The sequence below is a fragment of the Mauremys reevesii genome, linkage group 3, assembly GCF_016161935.1.
Source record: "Mauremys reevesii isolate NIE-2019 linkage group 3, ASM1616193v1, whole genome shotgun sequence".
Lineage (NCBI taxonomy): Eukaryota > Metazoa > Chordata > Testudines > Geoemydidae > Mauremys > Mauremys reevesii.
Genome location: NC_052625.1, coordinates 8609654 through 8627233, shown reverse-complemented (window position 1 = coordinate 8627233; position 17580 = coordinate 8609654). Strand labels below are relative to the sequence as shown.

Here is a 17580-nt window from a genome sequence, read left to right as displayed (position 1 = left end):
CATTTGCTTATTTGCTGATAGGTACCATGCTGATCATTGATATACTATGACATACAGGTAGATCACATGGATTGTCATGCTTTGTGTTATTTTTTTAAGCTGTGCCTCTGTCAGGTGCTACTTACAGAGAGATTTGGCTAACACTAAAATTTTCTTTCATTGAATATTTGATCATCACCAGGAGAAATGCAGTTGCCAGGTTATTTCTAAGGCCCTGATCTTTGTTCTTAAAGCCCCAAACTCAGGCTGAGCATGGGGATATCTGTTAAGGACTACAGGTCAGTTGGAAACCTTCCTCCTAGGCCATGGCATGGCAGTTGGGGGCTGTTGGGTGAATGCTACTGAAGTCTCGGTAGCATTGAAGGCAATTGAAGTTTCAGAAGGCTACTGAGGTTCTGAAACAGTCTTCCAATAGGAAAAGTGGGCCATGCAGGACCGGCTTCAGGGGTTTTTCTGCCCCAAGCAGCCCAAAAAAAAAAAAAAAAAAGCCGCTATCGCGATCTGCAGCAATTCAGCAGGAGGTTCTTCACTCCAAGCGGGAGCGAGGGAACCTCCGCTGAATTGCCACCAAATACCTGGATGTGCTGCCCCTCTCTGGAATGGCCGCCCCAAGCATCTGCTTGCTAAGCTGGTGCCTGGAGCTGGCCCTGCAACCAAGCTAACTAATAAATGGCACTGAATAAATTTATGAAAGGGATTATATGTTGGGATTGCCTGAGATAGCAGGAGACTGAATTCAATGGCCCAGGAAGTCACTTCTGGTCCTATGTCTCATGTCCATGGCTGAGGCATCCTGTCCTCCTCTTGTGGGGACAATCACTGGTAGATCTGTATAATTCATACACCTACTTGCCGTGCCCTCAAAACCCTGGTGTGACAGCATAACATGCTTGTAAAATGTCTGTCACCCCTTCCAGTAGCTAATCTACATAGAAGATAACAACCTAATACTGCTAATAGATAGTGAAGTTACTCCTTTAGGTCAAATGTTCGAAGCCTGTGCTATGGTACTGAGGGTAGAGGGATTCAAACCCTGCAGGCAACCTGTGGTTTGGTGTCAGTACAGTGCATCAGTCTTCATGAAGGATAGCTCTATGCGGCACCTTGGATGCATGTTCCCTATAGCTCGCACCTGCTCCAAGACAGTAGAACTGTATTGATTTCCATGCACTCGGTTCCCATGGAGCACGATCCCATGGGTGTAGCACAATGTTCCACAAAGATTGGAAAATGCATTTAATATTTTCAAATCCTTATAGCCTCCCTATGCAGTTTCTACAGGTTTTAGTTTCTACACACAAGGACAATCCATGACAGCTACCTCTCAGTGTCTGCAGTCTTAAACAGTAAGTGTTCTATATCTTCTCAATCTATTGGATTAATTTTGACCATGAGGAAGAGTAGAGTGTCCCAGTTCAGGAACAGACACAAGATGCTGATTTTTTTCCCCCCCCTCAAGCTGCTAAATCAACATTGACACGTTATTGGGAATACGGTGATAATTGATTGTTGGTCCAGTGCTACTCACAGAACTGCTAGCAAAGCATAGTCCAATGTTCTGATGCAATCCTAGAAGTACAAGGTATTTCTTTTTGGAATCTTATGACAAGAGTGACCCTTCTGACCACAACACTGTATTATCTTTTATTATTTATATTGCAGTAGCACCTGGCAGCCCCAACTGAGATCAGGGCCCCATTGTGCTAAGCACTGTACATGCACACAGAAAGAGTCAGCCCTTGTTATAATCAAAATAGAATGGACAGACAAAGCATGGAAGGGGAATTGGAGGCATAGAGAGGTGTAGTGAATTGCCCAAGACCACCCAGCACGTCAGTGGCAGAGATGGGAACAAAACCAAGGCGTCCTGGGTCCCAGACCAATGATTTATCCACTAGGACAATGGTTTTCAACCTGGGGCCCCCTGGAGGCCACAAGCAGGTTTCAGGGGGGCTGCCAAGCAGGGTCAGCATTGGACTCTCTGGGGCCCAGGGCAGAAAGCCGAAGCCCCACCACCTGGGGCTGAAGCCCGGGGCCCTGAGCCCCACCACCCGGGGCTGAAGCTGAAGACTGAGCAACGTAGCTTCGCAAGGGGCTCTGTGGCATGGGGCCCCAGGCAACTGCCCTGTTTGCTGCTCCCTAACGCCGGCCCTGGCTTTTATATGCAGAAAACCACTTATTGTGGCACAGCTGGGCCGTGGAGTTTTTATAGCGCATGTGTGTGTGGGGAGGGGGGCGTGGGGGGGGGTCAGAGAGAAAAAAGTTGAGAACCCCTGCACTAGGACACCCTGCATCTCAGAGTAAAACTCCTATAAATCATAGCAGTGGGGCCGTTACCCTAGATTATTATACTACTTATATAAGGTTGATTAGGAAGGAAAGCATGTAGTTAAAATAGAGCATGGAGTGAAATACCAACTGAGAGTCTCTCTGAACACCCACAGTGTTTGAAAACATCCAAACCTTTGTAGATACTGTGCTCAGTAATATCCAAGATAGAGATTATATCTCATGCAAGACGTATAACTAGATACACCATGAAGTGCAATCTTACATTTTTTTTTGAGGGCAATATATTTTTTGGACTTCATTATCGATTGACACACTGCTGGATGGGCCAGATCCTCAATTGGAATAGAAGGGTATGGCTCTGTTGAAGTCAATGGACCTATGCCAATTTATATCCGTTACGAACCTGGCTGTAGGAGATATACGTGATTAACTCGTTATCCCTCACTGACAGTACAATGTAGAGATTTCAGATTCCTCAGAAATGAATGGTCAAAGGAGGTGATAACAAATACAGTAGGCCGGAGGTGTTACTGATATGGAAATGATGGCTTTCCCTTAAATATTTTCCTCTGGTGAAGTGTAAATTCCTAAAAACAGGTGCCACCCGCTAGCAGAGAATGTTGGCATTGATACTTAATGTCAGAGGGTCGTGGCATTTGGCATCATATGGTTCATTCTAAGGCCTTGGCTACACTTGGTAGATGTTTCCAAGTATAGATAAGCAAGTCCGAAGACTGCTGTGAAAGTTTAATGCTCAAAACTGTTTTTAACTTTATCAATTTACAGTAAGAAAACTATAAAAGCATCTGAGGGATATTTGGATCCTAAAATGTGGGTCTTTCCCTGCATGACAATGGGTGGTTGAGTGATAGAGCAGGTACACAAAGTGGCCAGAAGCTACAATGGCAGTGGTGTTCTGGCCTTGTTTAAAGAAGTTAAGAATTTTGCTCATTGTGTTATATGGTAATATCTGAACATGGTGATTACTGGCATTTCTAGCTTCAAAACATTATGGGAGGGATTTTCTAAAGCTTTCAGCATTGGCATAACTCTGCTCCCACAGAAGCCAGTAGTAAAGTTCCTCTTGACATCAACAGGAGCAGAATTGAACCACGGCAGAGCACTTTTGAAAATCTCACCCCCATGACAGCCCCATAATATTCTGCACGCCGTTATTGTCTTATTTATTCATGCGTTGATTTACTCAGGCTGATGCCCACCTACCCGTGTGAGGTGTTCCACTGATATTGATGGGACGCCTTGGTGAAGAAGTGTCCATCAATGGGAGTAAGTATTCATTGGGCTTATCTTGTACTGTTGCGTGCCGCATCCTCAGAGGGTGCACGTTGCATAGCTTGGAAGATCTCCCTGATCCCACCACAGACCTATGGAGTCAAAAGCCTTAGCTCCTCCCCCCACCCCCAGCTGTCTCCCTTTATGATACCTAAAAGAATTGGAGTGGTGTAAAGGGGTCCTCTGGGGGATGATTCCGCCAGTGCAGGCACTGTGGAAGACAGCCATAAGGTTTCCTTCCAAGGACCCTTGAAGAGCCGTGGTGTAGGGTGGATGGTGCCAGTGGTGGAAGGGGCAAGTGGGGCGAGGCCATAGCAAATAGCACGGTGGGGGATCTGGGCTGCACTGCAACCCATAGGGTTGCCCCAGGAGGCTGCTGTAACATAAGCCCCCAGGGCTGACTAAACTCTGCTGGGGTCTCCAGAGCAGCCCAGGAGCAGGAGGAAAGAAAAGCGGCTTAAAGCCACCACACCTCCCATGTCCTGAGTTGTGAGAATCTCACCCACAATGTTTACATAAAGACTTCTTAATGGCCTCCCCATCACCCAACTCCATTCAGTCCTCTTCTGCAGGAAATGCGTGGGAAAACTGGTGCATCTGGCAATTAAATGCATTTAGACCCAGGTTCTGGCGAGCCAATGCAGGGAGTGAATTCCATAGTCCTGGACTAAGAATCCCTAGCAGCAAGCCCCCTTCCGCATAACCCCAGGGATTGGCTCTCCGCTAAACTACCAGATGATCCTATTTGCCCTGGCATCCCATGAGGAAAGAGGTGATGTCTCACTTAGCCAAGACCCAAAACATTTACTGGTTTATAGATGAAAATTAACACCTTGTATCACACGCAGAATGGACTGGAAGGTAGTTCAGAGCACAGACATAATGTGCTGCCCATGGGGAGCATAGAGTGACCAGACAGCAAGTGTGAAAAATCAGGACAGCAGGTGGGGGGTAATAGGAGCCTATATAAGAAAAAGACTCAAAAATCGGGACATCTGGTCACCCTAGGGGAGCACCACTTGTACTGTTCTGCCCTAGCTGTAGTTCCTGAATAGTTTGAAAGTTTAGCCCCCTGCATGGAGCATTGCTTTGCTCAAACTTGGAGGCGATGAAGGAATGGATGACTCTGGTGGGGTCTGCATCCCACGTAAAAGGATCAGCCTTTGGCTAATCATGAGTTATAAAAAAGTATCTAGACATTTGTCTTGCCAATATCTTTGAAACCGGAAATGCAGATGCCCCCAAGATTCAAATCCCCAAGAAAGCTTTCATTTGGGGTGGAAAAAGAAAGCTCTTAAGCTAATATTCTATGGAACCATCTCCTTTGGTGCAGGGACCTTCCCTGCTATGTGTATACTAGGACTCTGTATGAATAATAGCACCTGTTATAGCTGATTTTGAAATACCCACAGATTACTGAGGAGCTGAGCTGTGAATGAAATACCTATGGATCTCCCATGAATACTCAGCACATGGTACCAGAACCCTGTTCAGATTGGCTAGTGACTGTTTTATAATGGTCCCAGAAGCCGAGACTCCAGATGGTGGTGCTTGGTGGAAATGTTTCCTGTTAAGAAGTGGCCATCAATGTGATGTCATTCCCAAGCAGCCTCACTTCGTTAGGTGGAAGCTCTGGGAAGAAAGTAAAACAAGATTGTGAGTGTGGGTCTGCTATGTCTGAGATATGCTGGAGATATAAAGGGCCATTGCACCCCTGGTCTTTTTGAAGTACTTGCAGCAAGTTGCTACATTCACTCCACCCAAAAATTCGCCTTCCAAAAGTGAGCGAATCGTGTTAAAAGAACAAGTGCCTATGGTAAGTGTTGACTGTAACAGGTACTGTAATTATGAATGGCATGAATGGACAATCATTCCTGGTGCAGCAAATCAATTCTGTCACATGGAATCCGGCGTTTTCAGAGGAAATCAGCTTTCACTGCAGGCTGCCAAGGCCAAATGAGCTTCATAAAGCACCTGCAGATCTGAGCGTCAAGCAATTATTCCACTGTCTTGCCTAAAAACAAAAAGGGCCCTGCCCTTTGGTAGCCTTTGGCCTTTTCCAGCTAACATAAACTAATTATATTTGCGGTGGAGGAGAAAAAAAAACTTTCTGTGGTTCTCCCTGGGAGTTGTCACTCGGGCTTTGTGCAGCGTTGTCAGATTTGCAGCATGTAATTCAAAATACGACGCCCCCTTCATCAGCTCATAGCTCCAGGAAGCTGGGTTGCTTAAGTGCTTAAAGAGATACAACAGGGGGCTCAGATTTATCTCAAATAAAGTCTCATCTACTGGGGCGCTGAGAACAGGCTCTGCGGGTCATACAAGAGCCCCATTGTTCAGCGTCACTTAGCAGCAATTACAGCCCGTCAAAACAGTTTTTGTTTTACGACAACGTGTTAATGGGCCCACGGTTGGGTGTGAGAAGTAACCCAAGCCACATGCACTGAAGCAAGGTTAGAGGTTAATTGAGACTTTCTAACACAGCGCATGAGATTTTTGCAACCTTTTGCCGAGAGGGAAATCACGAACAAAAAGGAGATAATGTGATACAATTAGTCGGAAAGCAGGAGGGTCAAAATTCCCAGATGCAAAGGAAAACTGGCGAAGTGAATCAGGCCAGATGGGCCACCTGGACCATAACGAATGCCAAAAATAGCTGCAGTCGTTCATCTGGTGGATGAGGTTGTAGGTGGTATGTCTCTCCTTTGCAGTGTGTTTTTTTTTTTTTAAAGTAATACAAGGTCAACACTATAAATGGTGGTTGCATGTTGTAATTTGTATTCCAGATCCATGATCATTACCGTGTCTCATTTTTTCTAAGTCATCTAATTTTAAACCAGCAACGCAGCTTGAGACACGCTCGCGGTATTGGTCTGCTGTTCAACTTTCTGAACTTTCCATCATTTATGTTCCTTTCCCCTGCATGAACCTCCAGAGCATTATTAACAAAAGTATTAACACTTGAAGACAGATTTCACTGTGGGGGGTTCCCCCTGCATGCCAGCGGGAGGGTGTTTCAGTCTATACAAGGTAGCCACCTGCTCCATAGTCTCATGCAGCACAATCAAAGACTGTATCGCCCCAGCTCGTCAGCCTGTGTAAATTGGCGTAGCCCCATTGCCTTCAACAAAATGACACTGATTTGCACCAGCTGAAGTTCTGGCCTTGTAGACACACTTCTTAATAATAAGCAGGCCAAAGCTCAATGTTAGTATAATGAGAATAAGGTATAAGCCCTCCCGCCCTCCCCCAATCCCCCCATCTCTTTGTGCCATTGCAGCTGCTGTTTTGTCTGTGCTTTGGCATGTTTCAAAGTTTAAAATTTAGGCAATAGGTGAAAATCTTTGAGTTGCTTCCTGGAAATGAACTGTGAGGTGACCAGAAGTGCCAAGTCATTTTTCTTTTTGACTAATGCCCAGCTTGCTTAATTGTTTTTCTACAGCCAGTGTGTAGTTTCCTTTTACTTCTTGGGAACCTCACTCGCTTCCTGTACTGAAGCTGAGTCATCAGCTGCAGGTGCCTATGATTTTATCTGGATCACATTCAAACGCTTTGGGACGCCGCGTGATATTAGTGTGACATCCTGGGTATTATGCCATACAGTTTTCTTAGACGGAGATGCAGTTATATTGTCACGCTGCAGCCTGTACGTGCAGAGCTTTACAGACTTTGGCCACCGCTTTCACCCTCCAGGAGGGTGAACCAGGCTGATGCCTAAACAGGATGCCTGAGTCAGGAGCCACTGGCAGCCCCACGGTACCTAGTACAAGGTCAGCTGAGCCCAGCTGGGCTTGATAATGAGGACTGGCCTGATGGAGAAAGCATTGGCAGGGAGACAATGCCACTGTGCAGCTCTGGGAGAGAAACCAGCTCTCGACAGCACAATACCAGGGGAAGGCAATGAGCTAACGGGACAGCAGAATGCTGAAGCCGAGCACGACTTTGCTGACCGTACGTGCCCCACACCCCAATCAAGAAAGAAACAAAAGAGAAAGAAAGGGGTGAAGGCAAAAATTGACAGAACAGACAAGCAGACAGAAGAGCGAATGTCAGAGAACGAAAGAACGGAAACAAAAACATTTGTATTTAATTTCTTTTGGTTCCATACTGTGCCAGCTTCACTGCCCGATTTTAAACAGGCTGGCTGACAACACAAAGGCAAAGAAAAACCATAAAGGTGGAAATAAAAACATAGGGTCAGATCCTTAACTGGTATAAATGGGAGGTGATGCCCTGATTCTGAGAAGCCAGGATCTTCTCTAGTAGAATCTTGGCGTGTACTCAAAGCACCACTGGTTGTTATGAGTCATACACTGCACAGCGAGTCAGAGAAGTGAGGATTATACATAGAAAGCAGAAGACAATAATAAGCTCAGGCTGGAGCAGCAGAGGCGGGCAAATCTTCTAGCCTGGTCATAAGTGCTGGAACTAGGGGTGCTGGCTTGAAGTGGTTTCCATTATATACAGGGTTTACAGTTTGGTTTAAGGGCTCTCAGCACCCCCACTATAAAAATTGCTCCAGTACCCTGAGCCTGGTCTTTAACCAGGAGCCTTCTCTCTATACATATGAAGCTCCACTGACTCTGATCTACATGCTTACAGATAGATGGTGCAGTGACCACATGTTACAAGTATGTGTATGGTACGTAATCTAGTTTTCTGCACGTTATCTATGCCAGGGGTTGGCAACCTTTCAGAAGTGCTGTGCCGAGTCTTCATTTAGTCACTCTAATTTAAGGTTTTGCGTGCCGGTAATACATTTTAATGTTTTTAGAAGGTATCTCTCTATAAGTCTAAAATACATACAATAGTTTAGTTATATAAAGTAAATAAGGTTTTTAAAATGTTTAAGAAGCTTCATTTAAAATTAAATTAAAATGCAGAGCCCCCCGGACTGGTGGCCAGGACCCGGGCAGTGTGAGTGCCATTGAAAATCAGCTCACATGCCGCCTTCGGCACCCATGCCATAGGTTGCCTACTCCTGATCTATGCCTACACCACGGCTGTGGTCTGTGCCAGCTACGTTTTTTCCCTGTGAATCCCAAACCAAGATAACGGTGACAATGACAGTGATCTCCTTTGTAAAGCGTTTTGGGATCAACTGGAGAAAAACGCTGCACTGGAGCGAGGTGGCATTATTAGTGTTTTGTTTTTAGAGACTTTGCCAACTTCTCATCCTTCTCTTACTTATATCTATTGATTTGTTTTTCCTTATGCAGCAATACAAGGTGCATGATGTCCCATGAGGGGAAGAGAATAAAAACCAGGCAGAGTCCAACACTAGTCCTGTCGGGCAAAGCATGCCTGCTGAGCTCTAAGTACCTAGATAATACTATGGGATAGGGCGCCCACCCCGCACAAGGCCTAGAGGGCTTAAAGTGGCTATGCGGGCCAATTAACTGCCCAGGCTGCACCTGAGGAAGGAGACAGGGAGCAGGCCACTAATTCAAAATGGGCTTAGATGGGCAGGAACAGGAGAGGCCTGTATAAAGCCCAGGAGCTGTGAGTAGCAAGGTGAGCTGCAAGTAAGTAGTCTACAATCACTCCCTGGGAGGAGGGACTTTGGGCTGGCAAACCCAGAAAAGGGGAGAAACCCAGGAAAACAGCAGCAATGGGTAGGACTGTACAGAGCTTGGCTGCTTGTTATAGGGTCCCTGGGCTGGAGAGCCTATGGTAGAGGGCAGGCCTGGGTTTCCCTACCAGCCACTGGGAAGTGGTGGAGGGCATTGGAGATGCCAGCCAGCCAGCTGGTCCAGAAGCACTTGGGTTTCCCCGGAAAGGGAAGACCATAGTGACCCGGCCAGAGGGCCAAGCCACGAACAGGAAGCTGCAGCTTTGGGAGTGAGAGGGGCTGCCAGGAGAAAGATGACGGGTAGAGATGCAGCCAGAAGAGGGCAGTACATGGCCAGAGCTAATCCCCAGAGCTGCCAGGAGGAGGCACCCCATGTGGCCCCATGACATTCCATTGAACTCAACAGGATGACTTGTGCTTAAAGTTAAGCCTGTTCTGAATTGGGGCCTAAGGGCGGGGGTCGAACTAGGGTATGCAAGTTCAGCTACGCGAATAGTGTAGCTGAACTCAAAGTACCCTAGTTCAACTTACTTACCCGTCCAGATGCGGCGGGGTCGAACTCCGCGGCTCCAAGGTCGACTCCGCCACCGCCATTCGCGGTGGTGGAGTTCCGGAGTCGACCGGAGTGCGCGGGGAGTTCGAACTATCGCATCTTGATTAGACGTGATAGTTCGAACTCGGAGAAGTCGAACTCACCGCGTCGACCCGCGTGGTGAGTATGGACTTGCCCTAAGAGTGCCAAACTCCAGCTGAAACCACCCAGTAAAGCATCATGTAGACTGAACCTCATATAAACAATGCAAAATATATCTAAGAAAACCAACCTCCTCCATTGCAAAAATACAGATAAAACATACAGTGATGCAGCCTCTGACTTACAAGACTACACGTAAATCTAATGGCTGGGGGAACCCCTCTGTGGTTCAGAGTTTCATTTGGTTAAGCAAATGCCCTCAGGAAGCACAAGGACTCTGCAGGGCTAGCATTAGTGCCAGTGCTGGTCTCTAAGAGGGAGTGGGAAAGATGGGAAGGGAACTGACCAGGCACAGAGGGCAGTGGATGCTGAACCCACTCCAGTTGTAGTGCCGTGGTTATGCTCCTGAGAATTTTGCTTGCCTGAAAGCACTGTGCATTCTGGAGCTCCGGGTGGAGACAGGATTCCTCCATATTGGCCACACCATAGACCTGCGGCTTTATGCCACAATCCAAACTGGATGTTTAATGGTCCCCATTGGCTGTGCTCCGTCATCGAGTGGCAATGCTCTTATCCAAGCCATTCTCTAAGACTTCATGAGCGCTCTTGGAAATGCTGCACTAAAACAAAGATTTTTGTTCTGTGTTTGTCTAGCGTCTAGCGCAGTCAGGTCCAGTTCTATGACTAGCCTTCCTTGCAGGTACGGAACTAATAATAATCAGCTGTGTTCCTCTCATCCTAATTTTGCAGTTCCACCAAAATAAAAAAAAAAGGTCCTGTTTGTCTGGCTCAATTTCTCTATTCTGAGCCTGAACTCTTATTGCTCTTGGTGCTTTTATCTCTAAAATCATTACAGATTCCCCCACTCCCCTTCAAGTTTAGTAACTCCGAATTATGGTGAGTCAACTATCTGGACTTCTGTGATACTTTAATCTTTATTAAATTAAGGATTTCTTAAAATGCAATATCACGATTAGACACTTATACACACACAAAATAATGGAGTCTCATGCCTACCAAGCCATCTTCACAGTCATGTAGATCCTGTCTGTTGCCCATCAACCTGAGTTAAGTAAACATTTTGAAACTCAGGGGCCAGAGCCTCATCTGATGTAAATCAGCATAGGTGCATGGATATAAAAAGAGCTATGCTGAATTACACAATCTGAGGGTCTGGCCCTCAGCTGAAACATGGCAGACTCTAAGGGTACGTCTACACTACCTCCCGGATCGGCAGATAGCGATCAATCTATCAGGGATTGATTTATTGCGTGTAGTGTAGATGCAATAAATCGATCCCTGATCGCTCTCCCGTCGACTGCTGAACTCCAACTCGGCAAGAGGCGGAAGCAAAGTTGATGGGGGAGCCGCCGCTCACCGCGAGGATGCGAAGTAAGTAATTTTATTTGATCTAAGAATTTTAATTTGATCTATTCTTGTAGCTGAAGTTGTGTATCTTAGATTGATCCATTCCCCCTCCCCCAGTGTAGACCAGGCCTAAGCCAGTTTCTAACATGCTTTGGCTGGGTAGTGTGAATGGAGAAAAAAAATGATAACTTATTGTTTAACTTGGTTTCTAACCCACTGTGCCACGGTGGGCTGTGTCGATCTAAGCTACAACACGTTTTTAAAATATGGTATGATCAAAGCATGTTTAAACAGGTCCCTTTAAGTCTATTACTGGCCCAGTGTAAATGGCTTCCTAGATTGGTTTTAACAAGGGCATACAAGCACGGGTAATAGCTGGGATTCCTTAAAGAGCCCAATCCAAAGCCTATTGCAATCAGTATAGAGACTCTCACTGGTTTCAGTGAGCTTTGAGCCAGGCCCTAGATATTTGATACATATATAATTTATCTGCAGTCAGCAGTTAAACATAGCTTGTAGTTACTCTGTTCCAGTGTCAATGCTTGTTTGCTTTTTTCTTAGCAAAGCCACAGTCATGTAAAGACGTTGTTTTTAATTGCTTATTCAAGTGCAACAGTTGTTGCCAGCAAATGTCTAGATATAACTTACATTGATTTGGTGATCGAGAGGTCATTTGCCTTTTTGGAAGACCAAGACACAGTAAATATTTAGCTGTGATAAGACCCCAAAGAGGGTTTTTTTTGGTGTGTAGAAGTGGTGACTGGTGCCCAGAGTTCTATATAGTTACAAGCTAACTTTGATTGAGAGAATTGATGGAAATGCTTCTTTTTTTTCCTCCCCTTCCTAGAAATTACAGTCTAATTTGGCAGACTAGAAAGAACAAATCCCATCTCATTTAAAGCTAAAGTAATTTAAGTTGGAAAGCAATAGTGAATTAAAGGAAGAATGTGAGGGAAAAGCTGCTCTTTATGTCTAGGGGGTAAAAATACAAACAGTACTGAAGATGCAGTAACTGCTCCTGGTTTATTAACAATCAGAACCAGAAAGTGCTGGAAGGCCACAGAGCTGGGCATCCTTACAAAGCTAATGTCTGGAAATGTGTCGCGATAACACCTCTATCACTGTTTGCTGCCCTTGGGCTCAGCTCGCCGGATGTTTTTACAGTGTTGCCAACTCTCATGATAATTATTGTTTTCCTTAAAGCACCAGCTCCTGGAGTCAAGTGGGTATGGGAAGATTTCAGCCTTCGTTCTTAAAGAAAAAGTAAGTTTTTAGCCCGTGTGGCTGTGAAGAAAGCTGCTAAATGTGACCGTAAAGGCTCAAAACGCAGAAGGCAAATAAAAAAAACAGCACATCTATTATTTATACATAATCTCATGCTTTTAAAGACAATCTCATGACTTTTTTGGTGAGCTTGACTCGTGATTTTTGAACATTTGGTGTTGGCAGCACTGCTAATACCATAATAGTGAGGCAGCTCCTAATAGACGGATGTTTGTCACTCTCCTATTAGAGTTACTTTCACTTGTTCTTAGAGGTGTGATCCAAACGCCAATCAAAGTCTTTTCACTGACGTCATATTGCTTTGGGTCAGTTCCCCAGAAGCAGTTGGGAGCTTTGCAATGTAGTTTTGTTTGTACATGTTTTCCCTGTACCTTCAGTGTTTTCATTTATTATAACTAGCATTAAGCTAATGGAAAGGACATATCACGCATTTTCAAATGACCAGTACTTTAAAAATAAATACATATCTTGGAATGTGAATAGACCAGAGCCCAATCCATCTCCTATTGAAATCACTAGGAGTCTTCCACTGACTTCAGTGGCCTCTGAGTCAGTCCCTTGATGCTTTCCTACACTTCAACTATAATTGAATAAGGAGATTATTTAGAACAGAGATGTGCCCTGGCCTAATTACAACATGATAAATGAGTATGGACGGGACCTATCTGTACCCCCTGCCCCATATAAGTCTGAGCTTCAGTCTCTTCTCTGACCTTCCCTTACCCCTTTAAGATATAGATGCTCAAATCATAGTCTGGGACCATATGTAGCTTTGCAAAGCACTCTGGTGATTCACAGAAAGCTGGTTGGTGAGGACTCTCATTCTTGATGTCAGCTGCTAAACAGCTTTAAAATGCTAATAAATACTTTTAAGAACATAAGAACGGCCATACTGGGTCAGACCAATGGTCCATCTAGTCCAGTATCCTATCTTCTGGACAATGGCCAGTGCCAGATGCTTCAGAGGGAATGAACAGAACAGGACAATTATCAAGTGATCCATTCCCTGTCATCCAGTCCCAACTTCTGGCAGTCAGAGGTTTAGGGACACCTAGAGGATGCGATTGCAACCTTGACCATCTTGGCTAATAGCCCTTGATGGACCTGTCTGTCATGAACTTATTTAATTCTTTTATGAACCAAGTTATATTTTTGGCCTTCACAACCTCCCCTGGCAATGAGTTCCACGAGTTGACTGTGCATTGTGTGAAGAAGTCCTTCCTTATGTTTGTTTTCAACCTGCTGCCCATTAATTTCATTGGGTAGCGCTGGTTCTTGTGTTATGTGAATAGTTATATAACACCTCCCTATTCACTTTCTCCACACCATTCATGATTTTATAGATCTCTATCATATATTCCCACTGAGTTGTCTCTTTTCTAAGATGAACAGCCTTTTAAATCCCTCTTCATATGGGTTTTCCATAACCCTAATCATTGTTGTTGGCTTTCTCTATACTTTTTCCAGTTCTAAAATGTCCTTTTTGAGATGGAGTGACCAGAATTGGGCACAGTATTCAAGGTGTTGGCAGACCATGGATTTATACAGTGGCATTAAGATATTTTCTGGTTTATTATCTATCCTTTTCCTAATCGTTCCTAACATTCTGTTAGCTTCTTTGATTGCTGCTGCACATTGAACAGATGTTTTCAGAGAACTTGTCATGATGACTCCAAGATCTTTCTTGAGCTATCATTACTTATTCTTGCAATTACTGTAACTGCTATGGGGATGTCATTAAATCATCGGTGCAAGGGAAGATGGTTTGTGTGATTACTGACAGGAGGGGAAGTGTCAGTGTATTAAGATGCAGTTCTCACTATGAAAAGCTTTGGGAACCCCTATTTGGTGAACCCGAGAGTGATCAGCAGTACTAGACTGACCCAGTCCTTGAGTTAGGAGAGCACAAGGACTGCCATTATAACTGGTCTCAGTGCGTGTGCGCAATACAGGGAACATTGTTTGTACAAGACGCTCTCCACTTCGGCACCTATGTGGGGAGCAGTCACAATCTGGCCCTATTACAGGGCAGCCCCACTTCAATTCCTTATCTCCAGGGTGCAAGGAAATGTAAGTCAGGGTAGTTTTTAACAGCGAAGCGGTGATTCAAGCCATATGACCCAAGTGCTGTTCTGTTTTGTTTGTCATTAGGAGAGGTTAAGAGCATTGCTAGGGCAGTAACTCAGTTGTGATAACAAGGTTTGGGACTGGGAACAGAGCTATGAAATCGAAGTGCCGTTCAGCTGAGTTCTCCTCTGTGGCTGTTAAATAATAACTGAGGATTTCTAGATTTAAATGTCCCTTTTTTTAAGTTTGGGAGAAATGTGGTATGAAAAAAGTAGACTTCTTAGACAATGGAATGTGGTCATTGACTGTTGTTTCTAAGGGCCAGATTCTGATCATTTTACTCACACTGCATAGCACCTCTCTCCATCAAAGTCCCCTTAACTTCATCTAGTTCAGTGGTTCTCAAACTAGGGCCACCGCTTGTTCAGGGAAAGCCCCTGGTGGCCCGGGCCGGTTTGTTTACCTGCCACATCTGCAGATTCGGCCGATTGCAGCTTCCACTGGCCACGGTTCGCCGCTCCAGGCCAATGGGGGCTGCAGGAAGGGCGGCCAGCACGTCCCTCGGCCCACGCCACTTCCTGCAGCCCCCATTGGCCTGGAGCGGCAAACCACGGCCTGTGGGAGCCGTGATCGGCCGAACCTGTGGACGTGGCAGGTAAACAAACCGTCCCGGACCGCCAGGGGCTTTCCCTGAACAAGCGGCGGACCAGCTTTGAGAAGCACTGATCTAGTTCACTTTACCCATGTTGATAGCCTCTTTGCAGCATCCGACTCTACATTGTTTTTATCTGTACTTATTTTTGAGATGTAACTTGACTGGTAGCATTGGCAATGGGGTCAGAACAGCAGAAATATTGGGCATACTCCTGCATTTTAGGCACACCCGCCTTTTAGGGTGGTAGGTGCACAGGGATTTGAGGCTCAGCTCCATTATCTGGTTCCATTCATAAAAGAAAAGTTTCCAGGATGTCCAATAGTTCACTATTGTGTTATCGAGGGTTTAGAGACAGAATGTCACTGAGGCTATAAGCTCTTTAGGGCAGGGGTTGTCTTTTTGTTCTGTGTTTAATAATAATAATATTTAATAATTATTATGGTTTAATAATAAATTTATTATTTAATAATAATAATAAATGTTCTCTTGGTCCTTGTGCAGATGCAGAACTTGGTCCAGCATATGAATTTCCTTCTGCCTCCATGGAAGGAAAGTCGCTGATGATTGAAATTCAATTTGTGAAAGTATTGGTAGGATGGTTTCTATTAATACAAAATGTAACATTACTCTGTGACGGTTTCACCACTGAATGTGAGCTTTTCTTCCAATTCAGAAATAAGTAACGAGCATAAAATGGAAGAAGAGGATTTCCCCTTGGTGTTCTTTGGAATTGCACAAGAATTCATAGAGTTCAGTTCCCAAAATGTATCACTTACAAGAGTTATGTCTTAAGTTTATTTCTTTTAATATTTAATTTGTTGTGGAGCTAACAAAAAAAATGGAGGTGGAAAATCCATGACCATTTTTTAAAAATAAAGTTCTCCTCTTCCCCCCCTCCCCAAATTTTGAAATGTAACATTTAAAATTTTGTTGACACTTGAAAATTTGAAAAATTTCAGCCACTCAGTTGTTGGCCCACAATGGCAGGGACAATATTGTCCTGAGTTATTTTTGGTTTTGTTTTTTCGGATTTCAGATGTTCAAAATTCAGTTTTTCCAGAATTTCAACATGCAACAAATTTCAACTATGTCCAATCTCTTGACGAAAGGCCAGAGTTTGTCTGGCTCTTGCAGGCATGGGATGTGGTGAGGAGGGCAGATGGAGCCATTGGGTGGAGCTAACCAGTTTTGTAGGCCTGGGCACAGTAGCTGCATTCTCCCTCCCTCCTATAAGGAGTGAAGTAGAATCATTAGGGAAAAAAATGAGGAGTACTTGCGGCACCTTAGAAACTAACAAATTTATTTGGGCATAAGCTTTCATGGGCTAAAACCCACTTCATTGGATGGGTTATAAGGGACCGCAGGGATCATCTAGTCTAACGCCCTGACAAGCTGCATGATTTGTTGTGTCTAAGTCATCCAAGACACATGACTGCAGTGGCACCAGTTCAGATATTTCTTGTGTGTGTGTGGGGGGCAAATTTCAGTCCTCCTCCCCACCCCTCCAGCAGGCACTCTGTTTTGGTCCTCCTTGCAGCCCCCAACCTAACTCTGTAAGCGTCTACACTAAAATGTAACTCGCCCACTGCACTTAACTCTGCATCCATAAGAGGCGTAGCACTTAGGTTGATGTAGTTAGGTCAATGCAGTGTGAACGTAGACATTGGGTTGCTGACATCGACTGTTGCTGCCTTTCAGAAGCTGTCTCACAAAGCCCCATGCTGACAGTTAAATCGGTGCAAGTGCTCCTGCTGAGGACGCACACTGCTGACTCAAGGAGTGTAGTGTGGACATGCACAAGCGATTTAATTACCGTGATGGCTGTATGTTGATGCAACTTAGGTTGACTTCATTTTGTAGTGTAGACTTGCCCTTACATAGTTTCTAACAAACATTTTACAGTTGCAGAGCAAACATTTAACTATTACCTTACAGGGTGGTATATAGAGGTTATAAATGAGATTAATGCAGGCAGCAACTTACAAGCGTTTCATAAAGTCGAAACACTATACACGTTGATATAAGACCAATACCTGTCTTAAAAATACTACGCACAAGTGAGCCTGACTGTTTTCCAACTGTGTGTTTGTCAGTGTTCAGTGAGGCCTAAGGCCCTTGGCAGGAGCTGTCACTGGTCTGCCAGCGTCACAGCGTGTTTGCCCCAATTGTTTCCAATGCCTGGCTGGCAGCCTTTGTGCACCTGGGAGCTCCAAGAGACCTTCTTTCTTCCTCATGCAGAAGTCCTTCCACTGCTCCTGGTGCAGCGTGACTGTATAGCTTCTTCTATAGGCTGAGGCTGATTAGCACATTATATTATCATTAGGAAACATGTCTGGGTAATAGGCAGGCAAATAT

The 17580-nt window shown here is 44.9% G+C and overlaps 1 long non-coding RNA gene across 1 annotated transcript in view; it reads left to right on the top strand.

Moving 5' to 3' along the window:
• Positions 1–7666, top strand: part of LOC120401623 — a 120080-nt gene extending 112414 nt beyond the window's left edge. The window contains exons 2-3 of the long non-coding RNA XR_005596600.1: positions 3501–3579; positions 4998–7666. This is a non-coding gene — a long non-coding RNA (uncharacterized LOC120401623). The remainder of the gene's footprint in view (positions 1–3500; positions 3580–4997) is intronic.
• Positions 7667–17580: the final 9914 nt, after the last annotated feature.